The sequence below is a fragment of the Durio zibethinus genome, chromosome 13 (assembly GCF_047325235.1).
Source record: "Durio zibethinus cultivar Kanyao isolate XHJ-2024 chromosome 13, ASM4732523v1, whole genome shotgun sequence".
NCBI classification, from domain to species: domain Eukaryota; kingdom Viridiplantae; phylum Streptophyta; class Magnoliopsida; order Malvales; family Malvaceae; genus Durio; species Durio zibethinus.
In genome coordinates, this window is record NC_143174.1 from 6013392 (window position 1) to 6031531 (window position 18140).

The following is an 18140-nucleotide window of genomic DNA, read 5'->3' on the forward strand; positions in this document are numbered from 1 at the left end:
TTGCCCTTTTTTTTAAAAATTTTTTTTGCCTATTTAAACTGTGAGAGTTGAGCTTTGATGGCGTCACGACTGTGGTAAAAGATTCCAGGTTTTATCGACCTACTGCTTTTACCGACACGTGGATGATTTCAACCTTGTCAGTACTTTTTTTTATTATTTCTTTTGTATACAGATAAACCCTCAATAGATCAACCCACCCAAATAATTTCTTTATCTCATAAAGAAGGTTTAGGAATGTGACTCAATCATAAATTTTTTATATATTTAAAATTATCAAAAATTAAAATTGACAAACACACTCCCACAGAGAAAAAGCACTTTTAAAAGGTGAATTTCCTGCGGACGAAATGCCCTTGACGCTTCGGACTTGACTTGACTAGGAGCGGGAAATAGGTGAAGAGCCGGCGTTACCGGTGAAAAAGCGTGTGCACGTAACGTGAGTAGAGCCTGCGGGTGACGGTATCAAAGATGGAGTGAGGGACTAAGGAGGGGCCTTTGAAAAACTAAATGGGGTAACAAATAAAATAGTGGAAGTGTAGGCCCACGTGACATGCATTTGACGGGCAAAAACGTGTGGCTCAAAAGTGGGGACCACTTCAGAAGGTTAACAACAGAAAGAGATCCACGCACGTGGCATCTCTCTTTTAATTATTTTATCTCCAGGAATAATTGTTTTCACCAAACTAGCAAAGATTAAAGCACTAGCTTGAGTCAGTGTGGATGATAATAGGATTGTTTTTAATTTGATTGGAAATAATAATAAAAATAAAATTAATTATTATAATAATGTGATTAAAATTAGTGAGGAAATATATATTCGAAATAAATTATAATGAGAAAAAAATGATAATTAAGTATATAAAGTTAAAAATTATATAATAAAAATTTTACATTATTTAATATTTATAAAATTAAAAAAAATTATAAAAATATTTTTAACAAATAATAATTTTGTTAATAATTAATAAAAAATAAAAATATATCAAATAATACTTTTGATTATATTAAATTAAAAAATTTATTTTAAAATTTTTTAAATAAAAAAATCAAAAGAAAAAAATAAAAAGAAAAGAATTGAATTGTAGGTGTTTTTATATTTATAAAACGAATTAAAGAGTAAAGAGAGAAGAAAAAATAAATGAATTTCTGGTAATCCATCAGACCAACAATGATAAGTGAGAAATTAGTATAGATCGTCCTGGCCGATTAAAACTAAATACAAATTTTTTTCCATTGCAACCACACTCACGTTAAAAACCAAAGGCAGCCCTGTTGGTGAGGATAGCTCCTTCACAACCAATCAATATTCTTCCTTGAATATTAAATTATAAGCTTAGATAATTTTCATTTTCAAAGTATGTTATTTTCCCTAAGAATTCGGTTAGTTACATATATTATATTAAAATTAATTTAATTTTAAAATTTAGGGTTTATGGTTTAAAAAAATTAATTTTGTTTTATACTTTTTATATTTTTTATTTGATTTATATTTCATTGATCCAATTGTTAAATTTTATATTTTATTCAGATAGATAATGCATGTTAAATTAATTTTAATGTTCAAAAACAGTCAAGATTTGCATTCTACCTTATGTCAAAAAGCTGTAATATTACAACAATCAAGTTGCCCTATACTGTTTTCTTATAGATGAAACATAATTTTTCAGTAATTAGAAAAAAAAATAGCAACTATAGCAATATAAAATACATGCAAGATATATACGAAAATAATCATATATATATATATACACATATACACATGTATATATATACTTATTTGTTTAGCAAAAGAGGAAGTGAAAACCTAATTTAAATTATCGATCGTTTAACAATATTACAATATGAAAATTGTTCATTTTCATAGCGTAAATGTTTCACACCGAATGCAAGAATTTGTCATTGAGAATTGTTGACTATCGATCTCTCTTTCTTTTTCTCCCTTCCTTCTCGTGAGAAATTTTTTGTCCGTTTTTTTTTTTTTTTGGTTAAATATGGTGGAATGCCATTCATATTTAAGAAAATGGGATAGGCAGCAATTTCATAAACTACTCAAGGCAATTTTATGTTGGTTTAAAAGTTAAACCAATAATTGCCTAAATGCAGTTATTTTCTTAACTTGGGATATGCTCACTCATTTTGTGCAACTATTACAACATCTCCCACTCGTACAAAATATGTGTTAAACCCTCATGATGTCAAAAATGTTTTCTCTACTTTTTGCATCAAGTTCATACAAGAAAATAAGCTGTGCGACTAACTTACTCTTAAAAGCTCAATTGCTATATAATTATAGGTGCGTATAATAGCTCATAATCACATCTAGTCACTTATACAACTGTTAAGTATGTATAAAAACTTTTAAGTACAAGTAAAGTAAGTATGCAACACCTTAGATCCATTCAATTACATTTCAAGTTTCTCACGATATCATATTACATGATATATTTATGTATTCATAATTATGTTCGACATTTCAAACATAATTGATCAACTTATGAATACAACCAAATGTGAAACCAAATTAATCTTCCATTCTTCTAGAATCTCCCTATTTCAATTCAACTGCTATCCAAATATGTTCCATTGGATCAAATCATCCATGACCATTGGCAACAATCCAAGATAGCTAATATTGAACTAAAACTTAAAAAATAGTCGAAAGTCCTTGAGGATACTAAATATGGATCTTCTAATATTAAAGGTTTCACAAAAAAAAAAAAATATTCTTCTATTACCCTTGTTGGTCAAATAATACTATTATGTGGTATAAAACACATGCTACAGTATTACTCTAATTTTCTTGGAAAATCTATGTCTTTCATCATTTATATATCAATAACATACAGGTGATAGTTCAGACACTCTCGATATTTAACTTGAGTCTACAAATCTACTTGATTTCCTATAATCAACAAGACTTCCACTTGGCATGTTAAAACAGACAAAATGAATTGTGGGTTTATTCATTTTTTGTCACAAATCTTAATTCGAGTGACCTCATCATGATCATTTATCAAGGCAATTTCGTTTTAAGCTTGGGCTCTTGATCCATAGCTTAAAACTAATCTCATCTCTATGGTGCCAAACCATTGAGGTGATTGCCTGTGTGAGAAGGCCAATTATCTGTTTGACATATTTTTTGAATCACATGGTATATGTACATATACATATACATGTGTACATGCATCTCAAAACAAATTACTAAACTTTAATGGCATTAATTGTATTCAATATAAGTCAACTTAGATGAAAAAATATCATATATTGTTCATATAGAATTGTTTTAATTAGTACATGTACATTAACATCTACGTAATCATAAAGATCTCATATGACTATTAAACACATCTCTAAGTATGGCTTAGTAAATGGATTTGCAATCATCTTATACGTAGAAATGTACCACATATTGATTTTTTTTGTGCAATCATGTCCTCACGTAGTTATACTTTGTATCTATATATTTGGTCCTAGAATAATATTTGAGATATTTTGTGAATATGATTGTAGTTTGACTATCACAATTCACCAACATTGAGTTAGACTCATCCTTTTCAAATATTAAATGATTCAAAAATCTCTTAAGCCAAACAACCTCTTACACTGTCCTTAAAAATGCTACAAATTCAGCTTCCATCGTGGATAGTGCTATACAAGTTTGTTTTTTACTGCTCCATGAAATAGCCTTACTATTCAGTAAGAAAATGTAGCCAAAGATATATTTTCTTTCATCTAAATCTCCTTCCCAATTAGCGTCTATATAGCCGACCAAATGCAAATCTCTTCTCTGATAACACAATGAATAATCCATAATGCTTTTCAAATATCTCAATATCCTTTTAACGACTTTCCAATGGGGTTGACTTGGATTGGATTGATATCTGCTTATCATGTCCATGGTATAATAGATGTTCGACATTGTACACATCATAGCATACATAAAGCTTTCAAAAACACTAGAGTAAGGAACTTTTGCCATTTGTTCCTTCTCATGTAGAGTCTTAGGACATATTCTCTAACTAAGGCTTTCACCTTTTGTCATAAAAGTATCTATTATCTTACAGTATTACATATTGAATCATTCTAAAATTTTCTTTACGTATTGCTTTTATGAAAAAGATAACAATTTTTGGGAATGATTTCTCATGATTTTTACACCAAATATGTAAGCTACTTCGCCTATATCCTTCATTTCAAAATTTGAGGACAACTAGATTTTCACTTTTATGATATACTCCTTGTCATTGCCAGCCAACAGTATGTCATCCATATAATTGACAAAAATCATAAATTTATCTTTATATTTTTTTTGACATACACACAGTGGTCATCATCAATCATGATAAAATCATATAAAATTATTGCTTAATGAAATCTAATATACCATTACCTAGAAAATTGTTTAAGATTGTAAATCAATTTTAATAGCCAGCACACTTTGTGCTATTGACCTTTATCAATGAAACCTATAGGTTGTTCCATATAAATTTTCTCTTTCAGTCCTCTATTTAGAAAGATAATTTTCACATCCATTTGATGTAACTTCAAATCCACATTGACTACAATAACTAGTATTAAGCATATCGAGGTAAATCTCCCAACAAGAGAGAAAGTTTCTTTATAATCAATTCCCTCTTGTTAAGTATACCCTTTCATTACCAAATAGGCTTTATATCTTGCAGTTGTTTTATTTGACTTATGCTTAATCTTGAGAACCCATTTGTTTCCAACTGTTTTGCGTCTTTTAGGAAGATCAACCAATTCCAAAACATAGTTTTCTCTTTTATGTTTAAATGATGTCGATGAATATTTCTACGATTACTTCGCTTGAATTGTGATTCTTAATAAACTAATTTACCAAATCATCATCTTTAGTCATGCTTCCACTTAGATAAGATATTGTTAATTCTTGATTAGAAACATGCATTAGTTGATTTGGAACTAACAAATCATTTGCTTATTCAATCTCATAAAGAGATATTTCATGATTTATCTCATTTCTCTTTAAAAATTCACTTTCTAAAAAAATGACATCTTAATATTCAAATTCAGTTACACTTCCATTTAACTGTTCATCTATGAACACATATCCCTTTGAATGCTCAAAGTATCTTACAAATATACTATTTTTACTTTGACGACTTGGCTTGCCATATAGATGAGCGATCTCATGTACATAGACAATACAACCCTCAATGTTTCAAATTACCGAAATCAAATTTTCTCCCAGTCTATAATTCATAAAAGATGGATGTAATCGACTTAGAATGTACTCTATTAAATATATAGGTAGTAGTTAATAATGCATCACCCTAAAAATGTGATTAACAAATTTGCTTGAGCCATCATAGACCACACCATTTCTAAAAGAGTCATATTTCTTCTCTCTGTAATACCATTTTGTTGTGAAGTCCTTAGAATGGTCAACTATCTATTAATAGCCTTTCATCACATAATTATTTGAATTAATTGAACAAATACTCACTTTCTTAGTCTATTCTTAATGCCTTAATATTTCTATCTAATTAATTCTTTACTAAAGTCATATACTTTTTAAAGCAGTCTAATGCTTTAGACTTGTCAGAAATCAAATAGACGAACCCGACACGTGTAAAATCATCAACGAATGTAATGAAAGATTGACCTTTTTTTCATGACTTAACATTCATTAGGTCGCAAATATCATAATGTATCAACTGCAACGGAATTTCAGCTTTAATTCCTTTACCAAATGGTTTTCTTATCATTTTCCTTGTTAAACAATTTTCACATAATGGTAAATTAACTTTTTCAATAGGGTCTAATAATTTTTTTTTTTTGCTAATCTATCCATTATTTGTTGACCTATGGCTAAGTCTAGCATGTCAAACATTCACGTCACTATTTATATCAGAATCAATCATAAAAGGAAAGCTTAGATTATCGAACGGAATAATATCTAACATAATAAAACCATTTGACAAATATTCAAATCCATAATAAGTTGTATTCAAATACAAACTTAAACCAATACTATTGAAATCCAAAACAAATCCTAAACTAAGAAGAACAGTAACCAAAACCAAATTTCGTCGAATATCAAGAGCAAAAAATATATCATGTAGGATAAGAATTTTTCCACCATGGATGCATAGCTTGTAAGTGTCAATTCCCATTACTTCAATATGTGAATTGTTTACTACAAAAATCCATTTTATTCTACATGGAATTTGAAGAAAATCCACGAATGCACTATTATCTCATGCTACATGGTTTGTGGCTCCTAAGTTTACAATCCACAAAGGATATGATTCAGTCATCATAGCAATACTAGAAAATAATACAATACTTTCAGCATTACATAAAAATACTTTAAGGGTTTGTACTTTTTTTTGCTTATTACATTCACAAGTAAAGTGACATTTTTTGCTACAGTTAAAGCACTTGACTCTTTGTTTGTTTTTCTTAATATGAGCCTTTGAACCTTAGATTTTACTGGTTTGGCCATGCTTTAGCCTTGTAGAAGCTTTTTCTTTGCTCCCATCATGTGGTATGCGCTTAAAGCATAAAGCTTTTTTTGAACCGAATGATGCCATATAAGTATCAGCATTAGACTTAGATACTTCCATCCAATTTTCCTTAAGTTGAAGATAATAGCAAACATCATCGAAAGTCTTTGTACTCTCATTGTAGGTAAGATGCATTTTCATATGCTTCTAATTATGTGGTAAAAAATGGATAATAGCTTGAACCTATTGTTCATCTATCAAAGTATGACCAACCTCTTTTAGCTTGCTTATCATGTTTGATATCTCTCTCACATGCTACCTTATATTATGATTAAACTACATTTTATGTATCTCAAACTTAATAGTAAGTTGTCTCAGTTTAGTAACTGAAGTTGCACCAAACTTTGCTTTCAGGGCACTCCACATTTCTTTGGCTATTCCATGAAATCGAAACTCATGCATAATATCATTCTCCATATTGTTAAGCAACATAATGCATGCAGTGAAGTTTTTTTTTTTAGGCCTCATGAGCCTCATGTCCCTTTTATATTGGGACGTGTTCTCTTTTTCAAGCTCATTGAAGATATTATTCAAAACATCAAGAATCTCTTATTTTTCAAGTTCATACTGAATTTTCATACTCCAGATCTCATAATTGTCCTTATTCAACATTTCAACTTTGTTTGACTCAGCAACAATGTTCTTAGAAGTAGAAACCATTCAAAGCATAATTCTATATTCGAGAAACATATACACTAATTAATGCCTAACATTGCACACTTCTATTTTTTTTTTTTTGCCATAATGTAACAAATAAAATAGTAACAATCATTTACAAAAAAATGAAATTAAAAGGTCACTACATTCGTAATCAAATTCTATTTTTTAAATGTGTTTGATTATCACTAATTTATTTTATTATGCAAAATCAGTCATTTTAAGATATAACAAATCAATTATCTTAGAACTTCCATTAACCATAAGGTTACCAACATGTAATAATTAACATATATATATATATATTGATTTCAAACAAGCAAGTCTTACAAAAACATTATTTGAATTCATAAACATGTTCATAATAAAAATATGTACATACTAAATATTAATAAAACATGTTCCTAATCATTTTGAATGACTTATCTAAGAACAAGGATAGATTTTATAAATTCTTTTAATTGTTTTGCTTTCACATTGCTCATCTATGGAGGTTTAAGAATTTTGTGTTTCCCATTACAAAAACTTGGGCAAACTAAAAAGGTTGCACTTCTCTTTGCTCCCATTCTCGTGTATTCCTTTATAAAATTCTTAATCAATGTTTCATATTTAAGATCACTCTCCAAAAACATCCAAATATCTTGAAGAGAATTTTCTTGTCTAAGTGTCAAAAGTTTACCAATCAACATTTCATATTTGACTTGGTCATTCCTAATATGCATACAACCACGCCAAATCAATTTTTGGATCATGCCATTAACTTGATGATATGCCTTTCAGTATCATCATTTGGATCTATTCGGTATTGCATCAATTTGACTATCAATTTTATGACTCTCAACAATTGCGACAATGTTCTCATAATGATAGAGTCCCTATAAAAGTAGTCATGATTTTCTGTAACAACATATGATAAAAATTATGAATTCTTGAGTCAACGCAAGTAAAAAATAATAATTAAGACTCATTTTAATCATTCTTGTATGATCCAATATCCAAATGTCAATCAAGGATAAAAATATTTATTTTTTATTTTTTTAATTATATATATTTTGCTTAGGGCATTCGAACATCCTATCTAGAAACTAAAAAAATGATCCAAAATGGTAAAATATCAATGGCATTTTTCTTTTTTTTTATTCTAAGAATTATCACAACATTAATTATAATAAAAACATAAAAATTATGTCAACTCCTATGAATATTCATAATCATGCAATAACATATCATGTTTCAATTATGAAGAACATACAAACGAACTAAAATACAAGCCAAACTTGGCTCTAATACCAATGTAAGTAAAGTGTATGCAAGATATATATGAATATAATCATATATATATATATATATATATATACTTGTTTAGCATAAGTGGAAGCAAAAATATGACTTGAATTATTGGTCGTTAAATAAGATCACAATATAAAAATTGTTTATTTTCACATAAGTCCTTAACACTGAATGTTATAATTATTTTCATTGAGAATTGTTAGCTATCAATCTTTTTTTTTTTCCTCTTCTTCCTTTCTCCCTTTCTTTTCGTGAGAATTTTTTTTTCTGTTTTTTTTTTGTTAAATGCTGAATGCCATTCATATTCAAGAAAATAAGATTGGCAGCAATTTCATAAACTACCCAAGGTAGTTTTATGTTGGTTTAAACCAATAACTACTCGAAGGGAATTGTTTTCTTAACGTGGGATATGCCCACTCATTTTGTGCGGCTATTCCAATAATAAATCAATTAACAAACTCATAAAAAAAATCGACAAAAAAACTTCATCAAGATCAACCTTGCCTTGGGTTTATCCATAGTGCAAGCTTCAAATTCATTTAAAAGTAGCACTAATTTGTTTGGTTTCTTTATTTTTTTAGAATAATTAATTATTAATCTAATGTAATTGAATAATTGCTGATAAAATTAAAATTCTTTCATTTTAAAAAAGTACCTTTAGTTTAATTTGCTGCATGTAAGCTATACGGGCAACCAACTTCTTGAATAGAAAAAATATAAGCCAAACAATCATGAAGTAGATATATTTTGGTAAAAAAAAAAATCATAGTTTGAGAATAAGAGAATGAATTTCAAGTATTGATATTTAAATTTCATCTTGATATTTCAAGCTCTACATAAGCAATACAAAATCAAAATTTAGTTCCTAGATAACAAAGAGAGGTGCAATAGTTCTAGGTAGAATGATATGGCTTGTACTAAATTGTCAGAAGCCTATTACAACAAGTTGAAATTTTCCATAATCGAATAAGATCTTTTCCAAGAAGAAAAACTAAATAAGATAATATGATTGACTATTAGGAGATTAAACCAATCACCTAAGTAAGGTTCTTATATATGATGCTTACATATGCAATAACCATAGAGCAAGCAGTTAAAAACCTTGATCATAGTACCCATGGCAAATCAATAACAAAAGGAGTTATTATGATCATTTTAATTCCCAAAGAGAAAGAATTATTGTTAAACCTCATTTAAATCTTTACTTATAAGTTGCAATTATTACAAGTTATAAAGGTCAAACTTAATGATTAAGAAAATTTAAAAAAACCATGTAAGATAAAAATTTAAATCTCACCATTCCATCTTCTATTTCTTATCTAATAAAAAATTATATACAAGGACCAAATACACCGTAAATAGACCTGGGTGTCAAGACCCCTTAAGCCTATGGCTCAAATACTTTGAACCTGACTTAGTGAACCCACGAAGCCCATTCATTATACATCATATCAGTGGTAATCTAATTCACATATTCATCACTTGTAACATAATGGGGTAATTTCTAATTATTAAGATTCCATCTGGTTGAACTTTTTGGTGGTTGGAGATAATAAATTAGTAAGACGGATTTAAGATTTTTTTCTTAATGAGTTTGTTTATAATATATATATTTATCCAAATGCCTAATAATTTTGTTAGTAAAAATGGTATTTGTGGGACAATTTTGAATGTAAAAAATTTTCTTTTAGATTTTCTTATTTTTAATTTTGGAGGTGTAATGTTAAAATTTTTAAAATGTCTAGAAAAAATTTTTCTTCAAATTTTATTAATTTTCAATTTTTAGAATGTCCATAAAACATCCCACCTTAAACACTAGATCCATTCTTACAAACTATTGTAAGTTTGAATATTTCACATTGAAGGAGTGCTTGGTTTGGGAGAAAATAAGATTTTTTTTAAGAATCTTATTTTTTTTATAATGTGATTTTTATATTTAGTTTCGTAATGTGATTTTTTTAGATTTTTTAAAATTTTCAACAGTATTAAAAAGAAAAAAAATAACTTTGAATTATAAACATTCATCTTTATGAGGTTTTTTAAAATTTCTAATAGAATACAAAATTTATCTCACTTGAGCTCTTCATAAATAATTTTTACGATCTATTTTACTCTTTAATATAAAAAAATTGCATGATAAATCGATATCCAAACTAACACATACAAAACATTCTAAGGCTCTTCCTTTGACACATGATAATGATCATGTTTAAATTCTATTTTTCCAAAAATATAAAATTAATTTAGTTTTTATTTATATTGAGTTTCTATTCATTAAAATCAAATTTGTATTTAGTTTATATAATTGATTTAAATTTATTTAATAAAAATATAATTATTGTTAACATATGTATTTTTTAAAATAATATTAAATTATTTGAAATTAAAAATACAGTAATATTAAATTATTTGAAATTAAAATTATTTGAAATATTAATTGTATTAAGATTTAAAAGATAAACTATATTTTTAAAATTTTGAAATTTTAACAAATACTGTGTTTTTAAAATAAAAAAAAAAACGTAATGAATATTATGACTTTATTTTTGAAAATTTGAAGTTTTAACAAAAATCATATTTTTAAAATATAAAAACATAGTAGATATTAAAAATTTATTTTTGAAAATTTAAAATTTTAACAAAGATCTTGTTTTTAAGATAAAAGGTAAAATTTTATTTTTAACAATTTGAAATTTTAACAAAGATTGCATCTTTAAGATAAAAAAAATATGATAAATGTTGAAATTTCAAAATTCTCAACTTTCTTTCTTTTATTTAACTTTATTTATGAAAAATATTTTTATAAAAAATTAGTAAAAGGAGAAAATCCAGATTTCTTCTCTTGTATTTTTAATTTTTTGAATTAGCTCTTAAACACTATATAATAACTAGATTTCTACCCTCGCTTCATCAAATGCTTTTACATATATATATATATATATATATAATTTTTCATTAAATTAAATTTAATTCAGAAGATTATTACAAACAGGTTTTAAAAAGTTCTTTTTTCTTTTGTTAGTACAAACTAAAGTGTAATTATATCAAGAGAAAATATAATTCCAATAGGAAGGAACTTTCTCTTGTCTTTTTTTTTTTTTTTTGGTGAGATTGAGTATTAAACATTAAAAGTTTGTTTAAAGTCATGTTTTATTTTACATCCTTTACTGATTTGACAATATTTGCAATAAAAAAAAAAACAAAGAAACAAATAAAAAAATAAAAAATCTATCAACCAAGTTGGAAACAGTTTCAGAACCCAAATTTTCTTGCTGCAATACTAGAAAAAATACCAGCAATAGAAAAGAAAAAAAAAATAACTTAATAACTAAAAAAAAATTTCCCCAACCAAAGAGATCGAAATCGAATCAGAGTTGGAATTACCTTCGAAATGATAATATATTAGTTCTCAACAAAAAACGTGTTAAGAAATTTGTCCATCAATATGCTGAAATTGAGGCACTGAAGAAGGCAATCCTGGTGGACAAATTTGATGCTGCCGTTACACGCGCATGATTATCGAAGCGGATTCTTTGCATCTCCCTGGTTTCGGCAGATCCTGCAAATGTCTTCCTCTTCTTTTTCTTCTATCTTCGCATCATACTTCGCCGCCACCCCACCTACACAATATAGTCATATATGTACTGTCCATAATGATATGTGCAAAAAGGACAAACCAGTATCAAAAGTGCAAAGGGTAATGATAACAGGCAAAAGAACCTTATTAAATATTGGTTTATATTGCCAATTCCATTTACCTTTACAAAGAGTACTTGGAGCCAGTATTGGATGAACATCCACCCCATTGAGATAGGCTCACTTCAGGAATACCAGAACCTGCCACTACCGGAGCAATAAAAGCACAAAGAGCTGCAGCTGGTGCTGCCAGACCTAAATTGCAGCCAGCATACGCCGCAAAAGTCTTATAATATCTGCACTGAATCATTATCATGTTTGAGTTATCGCGTGGAACTGTCAAGTAAATCCGCTAAAAAGTCTAACTCTAGACCACATTAGAGTTCATAATAAAAAGATAAAACTAATAAGTTTTCAATAAGTTTATTAGACTTGGGAGCATGAAAAAATATCACAAATATAGAACAATATAAAACAGTTGTTAAACATTAAGGATTATATGCAATTATGCATTTGAACTCATGAAAAATATTACAGAAGAAAATAGTGGACACCTGAACAGAGCCTTTTTTTTCTAATCAGCCTGAAACCCTCCCTAATTGGTTAAGCATTCTTATCAGCAGTTAAAGCGGTTCTACTTTGGATACACTTGTCACAAAAATATCCCAATGGTTCCTGCAGTGGTGCTGAAAAGAAATAAAAAAGGAACATTAAACTTAAAAGAGAAAGAAAGGCAAGTAGAGAATTTTTTTAATAAACAGAGGGAAAGATGTACCTTGTCACAAAACCCCAAAATCAGTTCCACATCTAATGCACCTTGAAACAGCTTCATCAGGGATCTAAAAAAAAAAAAAAGGAGCTTTTTAAAATTGTTTTTATTTGACTTGTAATTCGCAGGTGAAAGAAAAATAAATCTCCCTTATGACTAATTTTTACCCAATGATCTTTCTCCTTAATGCTATGCTTTATCTAGTTCATCCAATTAGCAAATCCTCACTTTTGTTTCTACAGGTTTTTTTATAAGCTTAGATTTTATTATCCAAAAGAAGTAGAGTATAGCCTACTACAAAAAGAATTAGAATAATTCAATTAGATTTTTTTCTGCATCATTCAATGAATATTGTCATTTTCAGCTTTTTCATAACAATACATTCTGAAAAGACAAATAAAAGAAAACATATGAAGAAACAGACATACAATTAAAAGACCACTTTCTGAAGCTGAACCCAAAGAAGTTAGTTGTAGCTAATGACGTCTCTAATCATTCGAAAGCCATGAAAATCATAAAAAAATCATGTGTTTCACCCCATATGACTACAAATAGCATCGAGTTGGAGACATGCACAAAAAACTCAAAAAAAGTTGTTCTTTTCAAGTTTTCAAGACTCTAGCAATGGAAAGCTCTCAAGATTTGCAATTTTAATGACATTCTTTGTAATAAAAATAATCAGCAAAAGAAAAAAAAAACACAAAAGCCCAAAATTATTTTCATTTCTTAATCACCATTGTTAATCATTCAATAATCATAGTTAATCCAAACACCAAATCAACAACTTTAATTAAAAAATTAAAAGTAGAACCCTAACTGAAATTAACCTATTTTACAAAAAAACCTATCAGTTTATACCAGAAGTAATTCGGAAAAAAAAAAAAACCTCACATTGGTGAGCATTACTGTGATTGAGCCACTGAAGAAGGCAATCATGATGGACAAATTTGATGCTTCGCTACATGCGCAGGGGTATTGAAGCGGATTCTCTACATCTCCCTGGTTTCGACAGATCCTGCAAACGTCTTTCTCTTCTTCTTATTCCATCTTTGCATCATACTTCGTTGCCACCCCATCAACATTGATGACACCATTGACGGCGTCACTTTTTCTTCCTTTCTCTGATGATGCGCATGATGTTCTATGGAAGAAATGAGGTTTTCAAGATTTTAAATTAATTTTTAATAGATAGATATATTCATTTCTTCCTTCAATTATCGTCTAATTATTTTTAATGACATTGATGACATAGCTAAAAATCTTAAGTTGGGGATTGCTTTTTTTGTTTTCATAAAATTTAAGCTTTTAAAAGAACGAACCTTAGATCTTGTATGTAGATATCTTGCTTGTCAACCTCATCACTTTTGTTGTTTAACCAAACTTTCATGACAGTTGTGAGTGATATTAACACTCCAATAACATCTGCAGAAAAGTAATAAGTTAAGCTGATCCATACTTGAATACAAACCACTTTGATTGTACAGATTGTTTGACTCTCCATTTATACCAACAGTAAAACAATTTGATATAGAAGGTTGATATCCACAGTTTACATCGCATCTGATCAATCCATCTTCTGAAATATTACTAACAGGCATTGTTAAACTATCATTTGAATTTTGCAATCTTTTCCTATTCAACCTTACGGCATTCAATCTTTCAGTTCCCCTACCCCTGATCTGACAAAAAACTTTATCATCCCTTGTTTAAGCAATACCAAACTGAGAAACTACATTCAAAGTGATATTATCTTGTTTTCTCAATCTATTGGACCTTAATCTTTCCAATCTTCTAATCTTAGTCTCTCTTGTTTGGCTAACATTATCCATACCTTGAAGATATAAGTTAACACATCAACCAATCAATCAATCGACAAATGCTTTCAGTTAATAAATAAAAAAAAGACATCACTGAAATAGTTTTTTAAAAAATTCAGAAAATTAAAAAAAAAAAACTAAAAACACAAAAGACTCAAAGAATAACTTGATACCGGTCAACATCCAATTTTTTCTTAATTGAACAAACACATCACCTTATTTTGACTTACACCTGAATTTTTTAGATTACTTTCATTTCAAGTAAAACAAATTCAATACAAATTAAAAACAAATACCAACAATCAATACAAAAAAAATGAAAAATAATTGAGAACTACATAAATAAAGTATCACAAAAAATCAAACAAACCAAACATGCAAAAACAAATTTAACAAACAAAGAGCATAAACAGAAAACAAAGGCAATAGCAATAAAACGCTTAAATAAGAAACATACTAACCTTAACATGAGAAAAAAATTAGAAATTGTGAATTTATTAATTCAATTCAATAATGCATTATTATATGAAAGAATATTTGGTTAGAGCTAGGACAGATAATGTTACTAGCAGCACATTGACAGGAAGATTTGCTTACTTGCACTTTTGACGAATTTGAGCTTGATTTCTTCTGAAAACCACTGTCAATTCCAAAATATAAAGCATTTAATCTAAAAAAAGAATCGAATTTTTAAGGAAAAAAAAGGGAGAATTTGGTAGATAGCTATATACCTGCTAAGGTCTCTTTCCTTTTCCTCTTTATTTATTTTGTTGAGTTTTGGGGCCAAAGTATCAAGGAAAAGAGAAACAGGAAGAATGGATTTTCAACTCAATAAAATTCTGTTTCTGATAAATGCCTAGGTTCATGCCAATCATTTCTACTTGGTATTAAAAAATAATCAAAATTTGTCCAACCCTTAAAAGGCACCTTTGGAGGCTTTACTCCTTTTGTCTCATTCTCTGGATCCATGGAAGAGTTTCAGCTTGAAAATGCCTTTGGAGCTGCAAAAAGAATAGAATGTTAAAAACATACTCCAGACAGTAACCCAAAGAGACCAAGAAAGAATACAGTACCATTTTTACATTGTTCTGAGTCATTGGCAATCTCTCAGATTCTGAAAGGATGACTTCATCTTGTAGCTGCCAGCAACCCCGCATTACAAAGTCAACAGTTCAGGCAATAGAGGCCACTCAAAAAATAAAATGCCTGAAAAGTGAAAACACATAATCATTGGAAGGACCAAGCCTTGGGGTACATTTAAGTACTCATACAACTTCAAAAATACACAAATAATGTGTACATTTGATTACATTCATCACCTTTTCTTCCAAACACTTGCAACAAAACTAATAAAAACTACACCATCTTGCCAAAATTAGTAAAAACCTTTCCATTTCAATTTCCTTGAATATAAATCTACTTTTACTTTATCCTTATCCAGTATTTTTCAAGGTTCCGTGCCATTCGTAAAAGCTAAAGGTACCGAAAAACAAATTTCTATCAGTTCGGCATAGCAAAAGCATAATAGTACATGAGATTTTTCCCCTCAATTAGTTAGATCAGGACAAGTCCTACTGAAATAGGCGTCATTCAATTACCAGTATCAAAATCTTATACAAATGCACACAATTGCTATTAGGATCATTTCAAATGAAGATTTTCCAGACAATAACAAAACAAAGTAACAACAGAATGTAGATAAATCCCTCTCCACATCTCAAATAAAAACAATAATTACCTTCAAGTTGATGGAGACGCCCACGACGGTCCATGGCTTTCGTTTGGGCAGAGGCAAAACCTCCAGAACTGAGTTTGGAGTCTCATTCTCTGTCCATGATTCTCTTAATTCTTCTTTTGGCTTTCACTTCTTTTTTGTTAGGGTTTCAATTTGGGGTTTTTTAGCTTGCACGTAAATGTAAATTATTTCAATAATGAAAATCTAAAAATTAAGAATGATTAAAATTTTAGAAATTTTTAAGTGAAGTTCTTTTTCTTAAAATTTTCAGAATGGTAAAATTTTTAAGTAAAAGTTTCAGTAACAAAAATGTTAAGAATAAAATAACCATATATGAAATTTTTAAAAATAATAGAATAAATTTTGAAATTAAAATCCTTTATAAAATCAATGATAAAATTTTAAAAATCATGAATGGGTGATTATTTTAAAAATTTTTACTCGAGAATTTTTATCCTAAATATTTTCAAAAAGATGAAAATTTTAAACATAAAAAAATTTATGAAAATTAAAAATAAAAATAACAAAAATGAATTCTTAAAAATAAATGAATACTAATCAAATAATGAAATTTTAAAAATCAAAGATTGAATTTTTAGAAATTTTTAAATGAAATGTTTCTCTTTAATTATCTAGAATGGTGGAGGATTTAAATAAAATTTTAATAATATTATTGCTATTTGCTTTCAAACAACCATGAAAAATCAAAATTTTTTAAAAAAAAATTTAGAAAAGTTTTAGAAATAACAAGATAAATTTTAGTATATACACTGAAAATCTTGAATTATTACTTTTAGTAAATCTAAAATTTTGAAAAAAAGCTCTAAAACATATAACGATGTTACTTTTCTTAAGATTTTATTTACTCTCATTGTATTATTTCTTAGTAGGTGTGTAAAAGGGTTACAAGCAATAAACTTTGATGATACAATACAATCTAGTGACTGCTACATTTGTACTAATGAAATTAATTTATTGAGCATTCACTAATATATCACAATATCATTGAACTTCTATAAAGGTTTGTTGTAGCAATACTTTTATAAAAAAAATTTGAAGTTTGAAAAAAGAAGAAAAGTTTCAAATTTTGTTTTTTTTTTTATATCTTTTTCAAAAAACCATATAAGCTTTTTATAAACAAAAAAAGTGTATTTTCTCCTATAGACATAACTGTCTAGTTTGAAAAAACAAAAGTTATCTGCTTTTAAATAGTTAAAATTATTCATTTTGAACAGACTTATTTGTCTATTTTATATAGACTTAATTGTCTGTTCTTATTTTTCTGTTTGTTTTGAATAGATTCTAATCAATCAAACACTTATAAGCTTTAAATAAAATAAAATTTATAAACTTTAAATAAAATAATATTTTATTTACTCACTGCACATGCCAAGTACCAAGTGCCATTAATTAAATATTAATATATACTAATTATTTAATTAATGCAAGACCACTAAGCTTGAAAAACCAAACGCATAGTCTATTAGCCACTTAAGTCCAACTATAGTGAACTTTCACTTCTCTTAATTTAAATGATTATCTTATCATTTTTTTTCTTATTTCTCATACTTTATTTTGAAAATCTCTAACAATCCTCCATCATTTTTAAAATAATTCATATTTATGATGACTTAGAAATCAATTTCATAAATGAAGGCATCTTTTGATTTGAACATTCACTTAGCGAA

The 18140-nt window shown here is 27.9% G+C and overlaps 1 long non-coding RNA gene across 15 annotated transcripts; it reads right to left on the reverse strand.

Moving 5' to 3' along the window:
• Nucleotides 1-11707: 11707 nt before the first annotated feature.
• LOC111302732 (uncharacterized) lies at nt 11708-16643 on the reverse strand. Of its 15 annotated transcripts, XR_016327127.1 has the most exons (11): nt 16456-16632; nt 15791-15923; nt 15632-15718; nt 15449-15473; nt 15315-15357; nt 14220-14322; nt 13787-14041; nt 12907-12970; nt 12686-12817; nt 12254-12432; nt 11708-12115 (listed from the first exon to the last, which is right to left on the reverse strand). It is a non-coding gene; the product is annotated as an uncharacterized LOC111302732 (long non-coding RNA). The 15 variants fall into 15 exon arrangements; XR_016327129.1 differs by lacking the exon at nt 15449-15473 and having other exon boundaries at nt 12254-12427; nt 16456-16633; XR_002691620.2 differs by having other exon boundaries at nt 15449-15718; nt 16456-16633.
• Nucleotides 16644-18140: the final 1497 nt, after the last annotated feature.